This window comes from Apium graveolens, unplaced genomic scaffold, assembly GCF_009905375.1.
Source record: "Apium graveolens cultivar Ventura unplaced genomic scaffold, ASM990537v1 ctg7525, whole genome shotgun sequence".
NCBI classification, from domain to species: Eukaryota; Viridiplantae; Streptophyta; class Magnoliopsida; order Apiales; family Apiaceae; genus Apium; species Apium graveolens.
The window spans coordinates 27271-45008 of NW_027420395.1; the positions used below are offsets into that span (position 1 = coordinate 27271).

The window sequence follows — 17738 nt, forward strand, 5'->3', positions numbered from 1 at the left end:
CATTGTGTAACTAGATGAAATAAATACATAAACTGTTGTAGGAGTCAATTCTCATAACACTATTTTTAACTATTGTGCCTGTAAATTGTTACAACGGCTAAAAAACTGTTGTTTGTAGAATATTATAAAGGGTCATATGCGTTGTGTGAATAAAAAGAGACAATGGTTTTATATTCGGTTGTGTGATGTATTTGTTACAATGGTGCGTAACCATTGTATGAGTGCCAAACACACCGCCCCCGGATAGACAACGAAAAATTCATCTTTTAGACAACGGTGGAAAATCATTGTCTTATTCAATATTTCTTGTAGTGATCCTTGCTCCACATGGAGTATTAGTTGGTATTTTATTTTTGAATGCAAATTTATAACGTAACTTAAACTTGAATTTATTAATATTTCAAATTTATTTTTTATAAATTATTAAATATTTTAAAATAAGTGGTTGAACCGCAAACCGATCCGCAATAACCGCAAATTCGCAACCGCAATTGACGCGGTTAACCGCAACCGCATTTGCGGATGACAATTTTCTAAAATTGCTCTTCGTATTTTGGTTCGACTTTTACCACAAAACCGATCCGATCTGAACCGCGTACACCCCTACTAGGACCGACTGGATGTTTTATAACTGCATGCGTTAGTTGCTTCCAGAGTGGGCAATTCCTCCTGGGTAATTTTTCTTTCCAAAATTTTCTGTTTTATCCGGTAACATAAAGATTTTTCTTTGTCTATTAGCTTTTTTGTCTTGTTATATTGGTTACTTATTACAGATTATGTTCACTTCAGACACATTTGAAAGCTTCTATAACTTAGCACAAAGCTCATATCATGAAGTTAGAACTGAATATCTGATCCTTAGGCTATTGGATAATGATGAATTAAGTCCTCATCAGGTTAATGATGTCAAGGATTACATTGATGACTATGCGGAACATAATCAGGTCTACCTAAGCCAACTTCTCTACTTTTGCATTATAATTATTTTAGTTCGATTGTTGAATACTTTTTTGACATTCCCTAGTATTTTTATCATTCAAATTTTTACATAGCATTATTAGAACTTTGAAGCATGTGCTGATTTAGATTCACTCGTTTTAAATAACAGTTGCTCAATTATGTTGGCGGCATAATAAAGCTTTTTTTTCTTTGCACTAAATTTTAGGAGGACTTTGACGAGTTCAGTGATATTGATGAACTTTACATTTCTTTACCGCTGGAGAAGGTGAAGGCACTTAAAGATTTGGTCATGATACCCCATGGACTTGTGAAGGTGGAATTTTCTGACGAGAAGCTGCAAGATAATTCTTACTGGGCAAAGGTATCACAAAATCCTTCTACTTTCTGCAAAAACAATTAGCTTAATTTTGTCATTGTTCATGTATATATTTACCAGTATTTTTCTATATCAAATAGTCTGCAGAGTGGTGCTGAAATTGAATACAGTGCTAAAGCACAAGAAGTTTTGGGGCAGGTTAGAGGAAGGTATGTCTACCTCTGTAATATGCACAAACAGGATCAAATCGATTTTGTCTCATTGCCCTTTCTTTCTTTCTTTTTGAATATTTAAGAAGAACCAAAAAGTAATTTATATGAAGAGACAAACAAAATTTATTTTGTCCATTTATTTCCCTTACTTTTACATAGAATTAATTTTTTTAATAACGACATGGATGCTGATGGAATTGGAATATTTTTGCAACTTGGTCTTTCATGTTTCTGGAGTTTCAAATTTTAGCCTCCTCCCCCTGAAACTCATAATAAATGGTTGAATTTTATTCCATGATAAATTCCGTAGTTGTGTGCATTTGAAGTTGCTTACATAGTTTGTTATACCTTTGAAATCCGTTTATTAGTGTTACTTATTTACCTTGCACCAATTGAAAGGCACGCTTATGTTTCTAAAATTATTTCTTCCACAATATGTTGTACATTTTATGGTACATAAGTACATTCTTTAGGGGAAGAACAATTGTAGCATTGCAGGATAGGATATTTTTACAAATGAAAGGATTTAATTCTTCGAGAATAACACTGATATATTATAAACTCCCTCTTGTCCTTTGTATAGATAGTTTGACTTTTGACAGAGAACTCAAGGTAAGAACACACAACTTTTTCCAGTTAAAAATATCTAGTATTTATTCATAAAAAAATTACAAAAATAATAATTTTAACTATGTGGTCTAGATACTTTGAAGTGTGTACAAAAAGTCATACGATCTGTAATAAGGACACAAGGGAGTACATTTTATAAAAACCGGTTTCTCTCCTGATGTACGTTGTACATAACGATCAAGTAAGATATTTTAGGAGTGGAATTTTCTTGTCGGCAGCGCTTTAAATTTGCTACATAGTAGGTGTAATATTGGTTTTTTATGGTGGTCGATTGGGAAGATATAGATTTAAATTCAAGTATATGCACAAGTATTAGGTTATTTTTTGACATGTTCTTAAAAAATAAATGTGACTAAATCTTTTTCATATGTAGAGATGGAAGTTGTGTGTATTTGTCTTGGACTTTATTCTTTTGGGCCTTGTATGTAGACATTCTTCTGTGGTGAACTGGTGATCAAAATTGCCAACTTTGTAAATATACCATTAAATTTGTTCTTTGTATTTAACAACTCTTCAATTATGTGCCTGTTGACAAGGACTTTCGACACGAGAAGATAACAAAGAAACGTGGTAGCTATAGAGGAGGAATGATAGATCTGCAATCTCACTCTGTAAAGTTTAATTATTCAGATAAAGATTAATGACCAACACTTTGGCTTCCATCATTCTAATTTTTACCTCAATGAGGGGTTTTGCTTTGGTATACTTTGGCTAAAATTGTAAAAATGTAAAAATATTTTCAACGATTTTTTCTTCTAAAATTGATCGAAGTCCAGATGTTTGTTTATTTTTGCAGTGAATACACTTTATTTTCTTTGCTATGTTAGGTCTTTTCTTAAGAAGTGGAAATTTACACACTTTGTCTATAAACTTCTTATACATCACTTTTAATGAATTAATACTGATGTCAAAAAAACAATTGTACATCACTTTTAATGAATAAATACTAATGTCTCAAAAGCAATTGTACATCACTTTTAAATAAGAAAAACTTATGTAAAAAAAATTAATGTACACCGCTTTTTGATAAAAAACTGATGTCAAAGACTGACATGTTCAAGTCTAAATTAAACATAGACATCACTTTGTTTGGGATAAAACTGATGTCTATATGCAAATATAGACATCACCTTTTACTGAATAAATTGATGTTTAATATTTTATTTTACATCACCTAAAAGAAAATAAATGATGTCTATGTGGCAAAAAACATAGCTCATTATATGTTTAATCTGTTGTAATAGTTGTAATTTATTAATTAAATTATTTATTTCTAATATTTTTTATAAAAAAACTAATGCATGGACATCAGCCAGTTTGCCGATGTCTAAGCAAGTAAAAGACATCGGGTTATGGCCGATGTCTAGAATAGATATCACCGACATCAACATCGGTTGCCAAACAGCATAGACATCGGCCAAAAACCGATGTCTATGGACATTTTTCTTGTAGTGTTAATAGCCTCTCGCTAACATCATATTCTATTTGTTGCTTGTATAACTCAATTCAAATCTCCATCTTCTATGTATAATTGAGCTAACTTACTCTTTCTGGGTATATACATATAAACGCCCTATGAATTCGCTATACTGGTAGCGTTGAAGCCAACTCACTTCTATTTATCCTACCTATTTTACTATCTAGGAGGGACCAGCATAACACATCTTAATTCTCTTTTTCTTTCTAATTCTAGTAACTCATGCTTATGAGCATTTCCAACTGTTACTCAGTGTTGAACCTCGTCCCCATATGTTTCTTCGTTCAAATAACCTAATTTGTAATCACTTTCCATCGCATTCGTGGCTCTTTAATCATTCCCATAATCTTCTTTTTCATCTATAAATGATGTACTGAGACCATGGCGTATTTGATTTCTGACGTTGATTATGATATTTTTTCAAATACCTTTCTTATAATTTCTCAGGTCTCATCACTTTAATCACAACTCAACGGTCTTTTACCGATATTAAATCTATCAGTTACTAACATAACATGAATCAACTTTCATTTTATACATAGGGAGCTAAATTACCCTTCTTAGTCATATACATTTGAACATCTTATGAACTCATCATGCATGTAACAACAAGGCCGACTCATTCGTAATCGTTATATCTATATCATTGTCTCAATATACTAACTTAATTTATACTAATCTGCTTCTCTTTCTATTCTACTTTACTTCTTGCGTCTCCTTCTGTTTGGTTAGTCTGGCCTATAATCGTTTTCAATCGTATTTGAGAACCTTTAGCTGGTCTCTTGTATTTTCCATCCATCTGCGCCCGATATACTGAGCTCATGGCGTCTAATGCTTCGAAATGTTCTAAATCTATTCAAAACTAAAAATTAAAAAAAAATCTCGACAATTGCATTTAACTCACCACTTTGTAGTATACTTCAATTTCTTTTCAATCAATATCAAGTATATTCATCGAGCGAGAATCTTTTACTATCTGAAAGGAAATATTAGTTTGGAATTGAATGAATCATAACTTTATTAACTGAACTCTTGGTACTAATACTTATTTTGTTGTCATATCAAATTAGATATCAATATGAACTTTGATACTCACAACATTCCATACTGAAGTCAACATCAATCATCTATATTAATACCACCTTTGATATCTAACAACAAAGTGAGTATCTGCATCATCTAGAAACTGGATCAAAACCTGTTCTTCAATTTCTAACTTTTCCAATTCCTTTATCCGCTCCCCAGCAATCTTAGTGATATTCACTCTTTCTTTTCTACTCAAGACATCTGTCTCTGAATGGATCTTGCTTGGTTGGTAATTAACCATACTTTCGTAGCTCATAATTAATTATAACCAGAATTCATACCTTTGAAGATTAGAACGCAGTTGCTAATCTCTCACGCTTCGCATGCATATCTTCAGGTGTTCAACTTGGTCTTCCTTAGTTCTTGAATGGGCGAGGATGTTATTAATAAATACAATTACACTATCCAATTACTCCTTATACACTATGTTCATTTAATCTTCAAACTTACAATTTCTGATAACTGATGCGTGACTTCATACCTCCATTCTCTTTTCTCCATGATCACTTTTGTGTATAGCGTGAAGTACTCTTTATTTCATTATTCTTTCATTCCATATTTCTGAAGTTTTCATTCACTCAATATCTCATTCCTACTAGGTTATACGATACAGGGCTTTTGACACCAGCTCGACTCCATACAGTAACTGATGAGAAATTCTTACCTCATTTCTCGAGGTAACCTTGGTAAATCATTCGTTAGAACCTTCGGGGCTTTTCTTTAATTCTAAAGAATTCCGATATAAGATTAATTGTAATGTTCTTCTTTAACAGTTCGCCACTAATACCTTGGTTTAATATCCCTTATTTACACACATTCTTTGAATGAAATTTCTATCTTCAATTATCGGCGCTTCACTTCATTCTCCTATCAGTTCTGACACAGCTGACGTTCACGACTTTCTTATATCCTGGACTATTTTATAAAATTTCTTTCTATTTTATAAATTTCTTTATCATCCTACGTCTTGCCTCTTCTACTCACATATCATAAGCATCTATCAATAATTTACTCATGGAATTCTATTCAACACATACTTCTATCTACCCTTCGTTTTACCCAAATCCGATTAACGGATTGAAAGTTATGCAATAATCAAGCAAGTACCGAATATATAGACCGATAGTCAATTAACAAGTCACATATAGCATATAATACATCACGTAATTAATGCTATATCATTTATAAAGAAGTCTCGGGTCATAAATAGGCTTTCTGGTATTTAAAATGATTTTTAAAACATTTTTCAGAATTAAAACGAGTCGTTGGATCAATTTCGGAATAATGAACAGGGTTCGGTTGGCCGATTCTGGCTCCGAAACAATTTTATACTAATTATCGAGCCTTGGAAATAATTTAGAATAATATTTTAAAGCTCGAAACTATTTTTTCAGAATTTTTAAATCATTTTTTAATAATTAAATCTAATTAAATAATTAATTAAAATCAATTAATAATTAATTAAATCAATTAATCAATTAATTTTCAAAATAATTGACCAACTAATCAATTAGAAATTAACTGAAATTAATTAACTAATTAATTTAGATTTATTTTGGAATTAAAAATAATTTTCGGAATTAAAATACTAATTTTTAGAATTTTCAGAAATTAAAAATGAATTTTTACAATAAAAATAAATAGGAAATGTGATTTTTAAACATTTTTAAAACAGGAATCCAACTTTTGCAAACTCTGGAAACTACAGGGACTGAACTTCATCGTTTTCAAAAGTTGGGGTACTAAACTGTAATTTTCCAGGGGGTCGCCGGAAAACAGTCGGGTTTTTCCCCGTCCAGGCATTATATGGAGTCTTTCCTCAAGACTCACGTTGGTAGACTATTTAAGATGCATATTGCATGGCAAATCGCTTCTCCCTACATAACAACTTATATATATTTCTCGTTTAATTAATTAACAAGCTTTAAGCCATAATTACTACATTTCAATTTCTCCGCCCAAAAATTCATTTTGTTGTGGAGTATAAGGAATTGAAAAGTTCATGACAATGCCATTTTCTTTGCAATATAACTTGAATTAATTCGACATGAATTCTCCTTCCTTGTATGTCCTAATGACCTTTATTTTCTTGTTTGTTTCCTTTATAACCTGAAACCTGAATTTCTTGAAAGCCTCCATTGCTTCATCTTTGCTGGAAAGCATATACTACAAGAAAATAAGGCTAAATACAACCGCATAAATACAACCGGAGTCAAATTCAACCACTTTCGGTTGAATTTAAGGGGCGCGGCTAAATTCAACGGCATGCGGTCGTATTTATTTACGGTCGTATTTACGCGGTCGTATGTGGTTGAATTCAGCTGTACTCCTAAATTCAACCGTATTCGGTCGAATTTAGCCTTATCAAAAAATGGGGGGAATTTTCCTGCCAGGAAATTTTTTTTGACACTCCTAAATTCAACCGTTTTCGGTCGAATTTGATATTTTGAAATGGCGGGAAATTTCATGCACTTTTAAAATATTGGTTGCAAAAGTGAGGGGAATTTTCCGCTTTTCTAAAAAATGTAATTTTAGTAGAAATCAATTGTGTTTATCTATTATGAATGAATTCGGTAATATTAATTATTTTCAGAATTTTATTTTTTAAAATAAATTAATTAATTAACTTATTAACTTTGTATATGTTATTTGCGAACCGAGATGTTCACGAAACAAATATAAAGATTTATATATATTTTAGTGATATGATAAAAATTTAGAAAAAACTAAAAGTATTTGGTTTGTTATTTTAACAGTCAACTAGTAGTTTGACAAGTACTTCTTACTAGGGGTGTACAAATGAACCGCTCAACCGTATTCAACCGCCCAACCGCTCGCAACCGAACCGCATTTTGCGGATAATCGTGAAACGCGGTTTGGTTGTGGATTTAAATTTTAAAAATCGTTCATTCGCGGTTTGGATGCGGTTTTAAATTTTTAAAACTCGCAAAATTGCAACCGCAACTCGCAACATATATTTATAATAAAATATATTTTCAAAAATGTAGTTGATATCATAAAATTAATAAGTATATACATTTATTAACTAATCTTAGGTTAATATTAAGACTTCGTTCATAAGATTCACAATCATTATAAGATATATAAACAAACAAATGGAAAATATAATCAACATGTAATTTTTTTTATCCTTTTCTTTTTTCTTTTCTCTCGCCTCCATATTTTTGTATGTTTTTAATATCCACTACAAGAAATTTGCAATCACACAACACCTATGAAACAACGGTCGACCAAAAAACCGTTGCCCCAAATTAGGAGACGATGGGGAATTTTTTTTCTGCGAATAATTGTTGTTAGACAACATGTAGAACAACGGTTATAGCAGTTTTTCGAAAGACTTGTCTCTGTGGCATCCTCTTATCGAGGTAGACAACAGTTCTTAAATTGCACTGTTGTCATAGATCTTTAACATAACAGTCCAAAACCGTTGTTAATAAGCTAACTTATTGTAATCTCAGACAATGGTTTTGGACTAATTTGAAAAAACAGTTGTTACAAAATATACATATAAACAACGGTTTACGGAGTCTGTTGTATAAAGGAGTCAACAGAGAAGCATCATACAACGGTTTTACAATTTTGACAGAATAACTGTCGTCTGTTTACAAGAAATCATGGCACCACCTGATTGGTGGAAAATATTTCACTTGGATCGCTGAGTTGGCGAAATGAGAGTCGTTGATTGATTTTACTTGGATTGCTTAGTTGGAAGAATGAGAACCGTCGATTGTGAGAATTTATCACACAACGGTATTTTGCAGAAACCATTGTGTAAAATCTAAAATTCAGATTGGTTGATAATTAGTGAAATAATCTTTTAAAATGACTTTTTAGACAATCAAACCTTATGGATGTTAGCATATATTGATTTTAGCCATGTAAAAAAATAATAAAAAATTTCAAAATTTATCTTGCTTGACTTTATAAGGAAAATGAGGTAAAAGTACAACTTCCTAAAACAAGATTCGTTGCCGATTAACGAAATAAATTTTTCAAATGATTTTTTGGGCGATCCAACCGTACGGATCTTAACATATATTGATTTTAGCCACGTAAAAAAATAAAAATAAAATAAAATTTATCTTGCTTGAGTTTTTAAGGAAAATGAGGTTAAAGTACAATTCTCTAAAACAAGATTCGTTGTTGATTAATGAAATAATTTTTTGGACGATCCAACCGTACGGATGTTAAAATATATTAATTTTAGCCATGTAAAAAAAATTTAAAAAATTTTAAAATTTATCTTGCTTGACTTTATAAGAAAAATAAGGTAAAAGTACAACTCCGTGAAATAAGATTCATTGCCGATTAAGGACATATTTTTTCAAAATATTTTTTGAACGATCCAACCATACGGATGTTAAAATATATTTATTTTATCCATGTAAAAAAATAATAAAAAATTTCAAAATTTATCTTCCTTGAGTTTTAAAGGAAAATGAGGTAAAAGTACAACTCCCTAAAACAAGATTCGTTGCCGATTAACGAAATGATTTTTTCGATGATCAAACCGTACGGATGTTAACATATATTGATTTTATCCATTTAAAAAAATAATTAAAAAATTTAAACTTATCTTGCTTGTGTTTTTAAGGAAAATGAGGTAAAAGTACTACTCCCTAAAACAAGATTCGATGCCGATTAACGAACTAAATTTTTTGAATGATTTTTTGGATGATCCAACCGTACGGATGTTAAAATATATTGATTTTAGCCATGTAAAAAAATAATAAAAAAATTTAAAATTTATCTTCCTTGAGTTTTAAGGAAATTGAGGTAAAAGTACAACTCCCTAAAACAAGATTTGTTGCCGATTAACGAAATGATTTTTTGAAATGATTTTTTCGACGATCAAACCGTACGGATGTTAACATATATTGATTTTAGCCATGTAAAAAAATAATAAAAATAAAATTTATCTTGTTTGTGTTTTTAAGGAAAATGAGGTAAAAGTACTACTCCCTAAAACAAGATTCGATGCCGATTAACGAAATAAAATTTTTGAATGATTTTTTGGATGATCCAACCGTACGGATGTTAAAATATATTGATTTTAGCCATGAAAAAAAATAATAATAAATTTTAAAATTTATCTTCCTTGAGTTTTAAAGGAAATTGAGGTAAAAGTACAACTCCCTAAAACAAGATTCGTTGCCGATTAACGAAATGATTTTTTGAAATGATTTTTTCGACGATCAAACCGTACGGATGTTAACATATATTGATTTTAGCCATGTAAAAAAATAATAAAAATAAAATTTATCTTGTTTGTGTTTTTAAGGAAAATGAGGTAAAAGTACTACTCCCTAAAACAAGATTCGATGCCGATTAACGAAATAAATTTTTTGAATAATTTTTTGGAGGATCCAACCATACGGATGTTAAAATATATTAATTTTAGCCATGTAAAAAAATAATAAAAAATTTCAAAATTTATCTTCCTTGAGTTTTAAAGGAAAATGAGGTAAAAGTACAACTCCCTAAAACAAGATTCGTTGCCGATTAACGAAATAATTTTTTGAAATGATTTTTTCGACGATCAAACCATACAGATGTTAACATATATTGATTTTAGCCATGTAAAAAAATAATAAAAATAAAATTTATCTTGTTTGTGTTTTTAAGGAAAATGAGGTAAAAGTACTACTCCCTAAAACAAGATTCGATGCCGATTAACGAAATAATTTTTTTGAATGATTTTTTGGACGATCCAACCGTACGGATGTTAAAATATATTGATTTTAGCCATGTAAAAAAATAATAAATAATTTCAAAATTTATCTTCCTTGAGTTTTAAAGGAAAATGAGGTAAAAGTACAACTTCTTAAAACAAGATTCGTTGCCGATTAACGAAATAAATTTTTCAAATGATTTTTTGGGCGATCCAACCTTACAGATTTTAACATATATTGATTTTAGCCACGTAGAAAAATAAATAAATAAAATTTATCTTGCTTGAGTTTTTAAGGAAAATGAGGTAAAAGTACAACTCCCTAAAACAAGATTCGTTGCTGATTATCGAAATAATTTTTGAAATGGTTTTTGGACAATCCAAATGTTAAAATATATTTATTTTAGCCATGTAAAAAAATAATAAAAAATTTCAAAATTTATCTTCCTTGAGTTTTAAAGGAAAATTTATCCAACCATACGGATGTTAAGATATATCAATTTTAGTCATATGAAAAAATTATTTAAAAATGAAAAATGATTTTTTCATTTTTCACACCATTTTTGGTTTTCCCCCTTTAATTTTTATTTCCCCCTTCCTTCTAATTTTCATTCCCCCCTTACCTCCCCCTTCCCCTTTCTTTAGATCTGACCCCTCTTCTTCTCCTCTTTCTACTCTTCCATGTCTCTCCCACGACTTTTCTCTTTGTCCTCTCTCTACATGGTTTTGTCGTGGATTAAGTGTGTATTATGATGGGTTTAGATTTTTGAGTTTTCAAACCCTAACCATCTCCCTCTACAATGTTTAAGATATAGTTGGAATGACAATTTTGACGAGAGCAAAGATGAGAGTATCGATAGTGCTTGGAAGGTGAGGCAATTTGCATTGATATTTACTAGTAGGCTTACCCCTCTTCCTCTTCTGCTCAGACATGGCCAATCTTTTTACTCCTCCACAAAATCCAATCTTCATCGCCGGTCATTCAAGAAACTCTTCAGTTTCCTATCCAGGTTCATATTTTATGTTAATTATTGGATTTTTGATGTACCCTTTTGAATTCTTGATAAATCTTGCTGACCCCTATTTGTGATTTGTGTGATTTCACAAAGTTAGTTGTGGTATTAGAGGAATTGGTATTGGCCATACAGTAAACATTGAATTTTGTTCTTCTTGTTCTTGCAGGTTAAATGGAAATTACTAATTTTAGCTGATTTTGCAGGTAATTTGGGCTTTAAAATGGGCATCTGAATGAATTGGTAAATATATATGCTTTATTTGGAGTTTTGTTCTGATTATTTATGGGTTTTGGTTTAACTAATTGGAGATTTTTAAAATTGATGGTCCTCTATTTTACACAAAAAACTCCTCTGTCTAAATTCCATAGTGTTCTTCAGCCATAATTTTGAGTGAATGACACTTATATATGTGTGTTAATTTTGTGGTTGTTAAACACAGGGAATGTGCTAAAGAACCGGTTAGGTTCCACTCAGGTGCAGCAGAGAATAAGCTAAAAGCTCATATACAAGAAGTACTCAAATGCTGAGGGAGGAGCTGTTTCTCTTCTTCCACGGGCCACAGGTAGTAATAGATCAAATTAATTTATGACTTCCAGATGAAATTGGAGAGGGGTACGTTTTCTGGCTATTACAGATAATTCAATGGTACAACTTCATACTTTGAGTCCAACATATACTTTGATGATTATTTTCTGTGTGACCTTAATTTCCTTCTCCATTTCCAAGCTGAATAACTTGAAAATATGAAACATTTCAAATTGATCAGCTTCATACTTCTGCTAGTTTTTTTAAGAATACTAGCATATACTATTTGTGACTCTTACCTATTTTTCATACTTTCTTAATTCTTTTTCCACAAGTATTTTCGTTTGTAATCTAATATTTTCAGAGAAGCAAACATGTTATTAACTTGATTGCAAATGATTCAGCAAAAACAATTTTCCTGTTATGAACGGCTTTTAGTATCTAGATTTCCTTGTCAGGCCACATAATTGAATTATATAGTAGATATATCTACACAGGTTTTGTAGATTGTATGTAGATAATGGACATATGTATGTTATTTTGCAAAAGTTGTTCAGCCTATGCTACATATACTAGGAATGTTATGTTTTTTTTAAAACCGACTGGATTCAGAACCGCCTTGTGCAGATCTAGGGCTGTGGTCTTGAAGTAGTTATCTTTATTAGTTTTGTTCTTTTAATGCATTATACATAACTGCACTTCATTTTAATACTAAAGATGTATAATATTTATGATCCAGTGGCTTGAATCAGAAATGCTGCGGCTCACTCATCTTCATGATAGAGCAAGTGATTTAGGCAATAAGAAAAAATATCCTTTGCTGTTAATTTTATGTTTCGTTCTCTCTGGGTTTTTCTTCTTCTTTGAACATTGTAAACAATCATTATGGATAAGTTATATACACATGCTTATGGCAACACAGGTGATTTACCTTGTGATATAGTAGTATTTAATTCTTACTTCTGAAGATAATGATAGTGAAATTGACAGTAATAAATAAGGTTTGCCTCTCACCTATCTATCTATAATATAAACACTATTATTCAATAATCTTTTTATAATTACAAAAAAGTCTTTTGTTTGTTCAGAAATGTGTATGAGGGATAAAGGCTCTGGCTTTAGCAGGAGAGGAAGGGAGCCAATATCTCCAGGAAGTAATGATATAAATGATTCCTGGAGTGGTGACAGGAATATACTAGTAAGAATGGAGAAATTGACACTAATTTACTAGACTAATATATGTATGCTCTGTTTATATTATAAAGAATTAGCATTTTATCAATGATCATCAACAATAGGTATTGTCAAAGGTGGGTTCTACTTTAGGGATAGTAGAACATGGCGTTGAGTGCCGTATTTACCTTCATATGTACCTTTTCGGTAGGTAATTGCTCTGTGAACTCGTGTTATACTTTTCTTACATTGAGTACATGAGATTTTACATTCAATATATGTTTATGAAGCTAGCCTTCCTGAAGATGAGTGTCATTATGCGATTTATGACTATGATTTTGTGACCGTAGAGAATTGGCAGAAGAGCAGAATTTTCTTCATTGAATGGTAAGTACAAAATGCAAGGTCTTAAATTTGCTTTATTTGCATTCCATTTCGTTAAGTTCATTTATTTATGATCTGTATATGGTTGTAAAGGTGTCCAAGGTAAGGAGCAAAATGATTTACGCAAGCTATAAAGACAGGTTTAAGAGGGAATTTGACGGCATCCAGCTTGACTTGCAAGCCACTGATCCAACAGAAATGGGACTTGATGTTTTCAATAGCCAAGCTGATTAAAATGTGTACATTAATGAGCATTAGTAGAAATAGATTTTAAGTTATAATTGTAATTCTTGTAGAGAACCATTGTATTGTAAATTTAATTTCAATTGTGAAATAATAATTGAATTATTATAATACCATTTTATTTGAAAACTGGTTTAATTTAAATAATGAGATTAATTTTATAAACAGTTGTGTGAAATCCACATTAAAAATTATGAAAACCGTTGTATGTCTCAGTGCACATAGTTTTTTTTAAAAACTGTTGTCTTTTGATATTATTTGCAATGGTTTAAATCTTTTACACCATTGCGTAAAGCTGTTGTGAGCATAGCTAAAACACAATACCCAAAAAATAAAAAACCGTTGCGTAAAGTATCTCATACATTTATTTCTTAATAAAAACCATTGTGTAACTAGATGAAATAAATACATAAACTGTTGTAGGAGTCAATTCTCATAACACTATTTTTAACTATTGTGCCTGTAAATTGTTACAACGGCTAAAAAACTGTTGTTTGTAGAATATTATAAAGGGTCATATGCGTTGTGTGAATAAAAAGAGACAATGGTTTTATATTCGGTTGTGTGATGTATTTGTTACAATGGTGCGTAACCATTGTATGAGTGCCAAACACACCGCCCCCGGATAGACAACGAAAAATTCATCTTTTAGACAACGGTGGAAAATCATTGTCTTATTCAATATTTCTTGTAGTGATCCTTGCTCCACATGGAGTATTAGTTTGTATTTTATTTTTGAATGCAAATTTATAACGTAACTTAAACTTGAATTTATTAATATTTCAAATTTATTTTTTATAAATTATTAAATATTTTAAAATAAGTGGTTGAACCGCAAACCGATCCGCAATAACCGCAAATTCGCAACCGCAATTGACGCGGTTAACCGCAACCGCATTTGCGGATGACAATTTTCTAAAATTGCTCTTCGTATTTTGGTTCGACTTTTACCACAAAACCGATCCGATCTGAACCGCGTACACCCCTACTAGGACCGACTGGATGTTTTATAACTGCATGCGTTAGTTGCTTCCAGAGTGGGTAATTCCTCCTGGGTAATTTTTCTTTCCAAAATTTTCTGTTTTATCCGGTAACATAAAGATTTTTCTTTGTCTATTAGCTTTTTTGTCTTGTTATATTGGTTACTTATTACAGATTATGTTCACTTCAGACACATTTGAAAGCTTCTATAACTTAGCACAAAGCTCATATCATGAAGTTAGAACTGAATATCTGATCCTTAGGCTATTGGATAATGATGAATTAAGTCCTCATCAGGTTAATGATGTCAAGGATTACATTGATGACTATGCGGAACATAATCAGGTCTACCTAAGCCAACTTCTCTACTTTTGCATTATAATTATTTTAGTTCGATTGTTGAATACTTTTTTGACATTCCCTAGTATTTTTATCATTCAAATTTTTACATAGCATTATTAGAACTTTGAAGCATGTGCTGATTTAGATTCACTCGTTTTAAATAACAGTTGCTCAATTATGTTGGCGGCATAATAAAGCTTTTTTTTTCTTTGCACTAAATTTTAGGAGGACTTTGACGAGTTCAGTGATATTGATGAACTTTACATTTCTTTACCGCTGGAGAAGGTGAAGGCACTTAAAGATTTGGTCATGATACCCCATGGACTTGTGAAGGTGGAATTTTCTGACGAGAAGCTGCAAGATAATTCTTACTGGGCAAAGGTATCACAAAATCCTTCTACTTTCTGCAAAAACAATTAGCTTAATTTTGTCATTGTTCATGTATATATTTACCAGTATTTTTCTATATCAAATAGTCTGCAGAGTGGTGCTGAAATTGAATACAGTGCTAAAGCACAAGAAGTTTTGGGGCAGGTTAGAGGAAGGTATGTCTACCTCTGTAATATGCACAAACATGATCAAATCGATTTTGTCTCATTGCCCTTTCTTTCTTTCTTTTTGAATATTTAAGAAGAACCAAAAAGTAATTTGTATGAAGAGACAAACAAAATTTATTTTGTCCATTTATTTCCCTTACTTTTACATAGAATTAATTTTTTTAATAACGACGTGGATGCTGATGGAATTGGAATATTTTTGCAACTTGGTCTTTCATGTTTCTGGAGTTTCAAATTTTAGCCTCCTCCCCCTGAAACTCATAATAAATGGTTGAATTTTATTCCATGATAAATTCCATAGTTGTGTGCATTTGAAGTTGCTTACATAGTTTGTTATACCTTTGAAATCCGTTTATTAGTGTTACTTATTTACCTTGCACCAATTGAAAGGCACGCTTATGTTTCTAAAATTATTTGTTCCACAATATGTTGTACATTTTATGGTACATAAGTACATTCTTTAGGGGATGAACAATTGTAGCATTGCAGGATAGGATATTTTTACAAATGAAATGATTTAATTCTTCGAGAATAACATTGATATATTATAAACTCCCTCTTGTCCTTTGTATAGATAGTTTGACTTTTGACAGAGAACTCAAGGTAAGAATACACAACTTTTTCCAGTTAAAAATATCTAGTATTTATTCATAAAAAAATTACAAAAATAATAATTTTAACTATGTGGTCTAGATACTTTGAAGTGTGTACAAAAAGTCATACGATCTGTAATAAGGACACAAGGGAGTACATTTTATAAAAACCGGTTTCTCTCCTGATGTACGTTGTACATAACGATCAAGTAAGATATTTTAGGAGTGGAATTTTCTTGTCGGCAGCGCTTTAAATTTGCTACATAGTAGGTGTAATATTGGTTTTTTATGGTGGTCGATTGGGAAGATATAGATTTAAATTCAAGTATATGCACAAGTATTAGGTTATTTTTTGACATGTTCTTAAAAAATAAATGTGACTAAATCTTTTTCATATGTAGAGATGGAAGTTGTGTGTATTTGTCTTGGACTTTATTCTTTTGGGCCTTGTATGTAGACATTCTTCTGTGGTGAACTGGTGATCAAAATTGCCAACTTTGTAAATATACCATTAAATTTGTTCTTTGTATTTAACAACTCTTCAATTATGTGCCTGTTGACAGGGACTTTCGACACGAGAAGATAACAAAGAAACGTGGTAGCTATAGAGGAGGAATGATAGATCTGCAATCTCACTCTGTAAAGTTTAATTATTCAGATAAAGATTAATGACCAACACTTTGGCTTCCATCATTCTAATTTTTACCTCAATGAGGGGTTTTGCTTTGGTATACTTTGGCTAAAATTGTAAAAATGTAAAAATATTTTCAACGATTTTTTCTTCTAAAATTGATCGAAGTCCAGATGTTTGTTTATTTTTGCAGTGAATACACTTTATTTTCTTTGCTATGTTAGGTCTTTTCTTAAGAAGTGGAAATTTACACACTTTGTCTATAAACTTCTTATACATCACTTTTAATGAATTAATACTGATGTCAAAAAAACAATTGTACATCACTTTTAATGAATAAATACTAATGTCTTAAAAGCAATTGTACATCACTTTTAAATAAGAAAAACTTATGTAAAAAAAATTAATGTACATCGCTTTTTGATAAAAAACTGATGTCAAAGACTGACATGTTCAAGTCTAAATTAAACATAGACATCACTTTGTTTGGGATAAAACTGATGTCTATATGCAAATATAGACATCACCTTTTACTGAATAAATTGATGTTTAATATTTTATTTTACATCACCTAAAAGAAAATAAATGATGTCTATGTGGCAAAAAACATAGCTCATTATATGTTTAATCTGTTGTAATAGTTGTAATTTATTAATTAAATTATTTATTTCTAATATTTTTTATAAAAAAACTAATGCATGGACATCAGCCAGTTTGCCGATGTCTAAGCAAGTAAAAGACATCGGGTTATGGCCGATGTCTAGAATAGATATCACCGACATCAACATCGGTTGCCAAACAGCATAGACATCGGCCAAAAACCGATGTCTATGGACATTTTTCTTGTAGTGTTAATAGCCTCTCGCTAACATGATATTCTATTTGTTGCTTGTATAACTCAATTCAAATCTCCATCTTCT

At 31.0% G+C, this 17738-nt stretch overlaps 1 long non-coding RNA gene across 1 annotated transcript; it reads left to right on the forward strand.

The window, feature by feature from the left end:
- The first annotated feature begins 15364 nt into the window (after positions 1-15364).
- On the forward strand, positions 15365-16920 carry LOC141704177 (uncharacterized). Its single transcript, XR_012567862.1, has 3 exons — positions 15365-15418; positions 15514-15582; positions 16751-16920. It is a non-coding gene; the product is annotated as an uncharacterized LOC141704177 (long non-coding RNA).
- Positions 16921-17738: the final 818 nt, after the last annotated feature.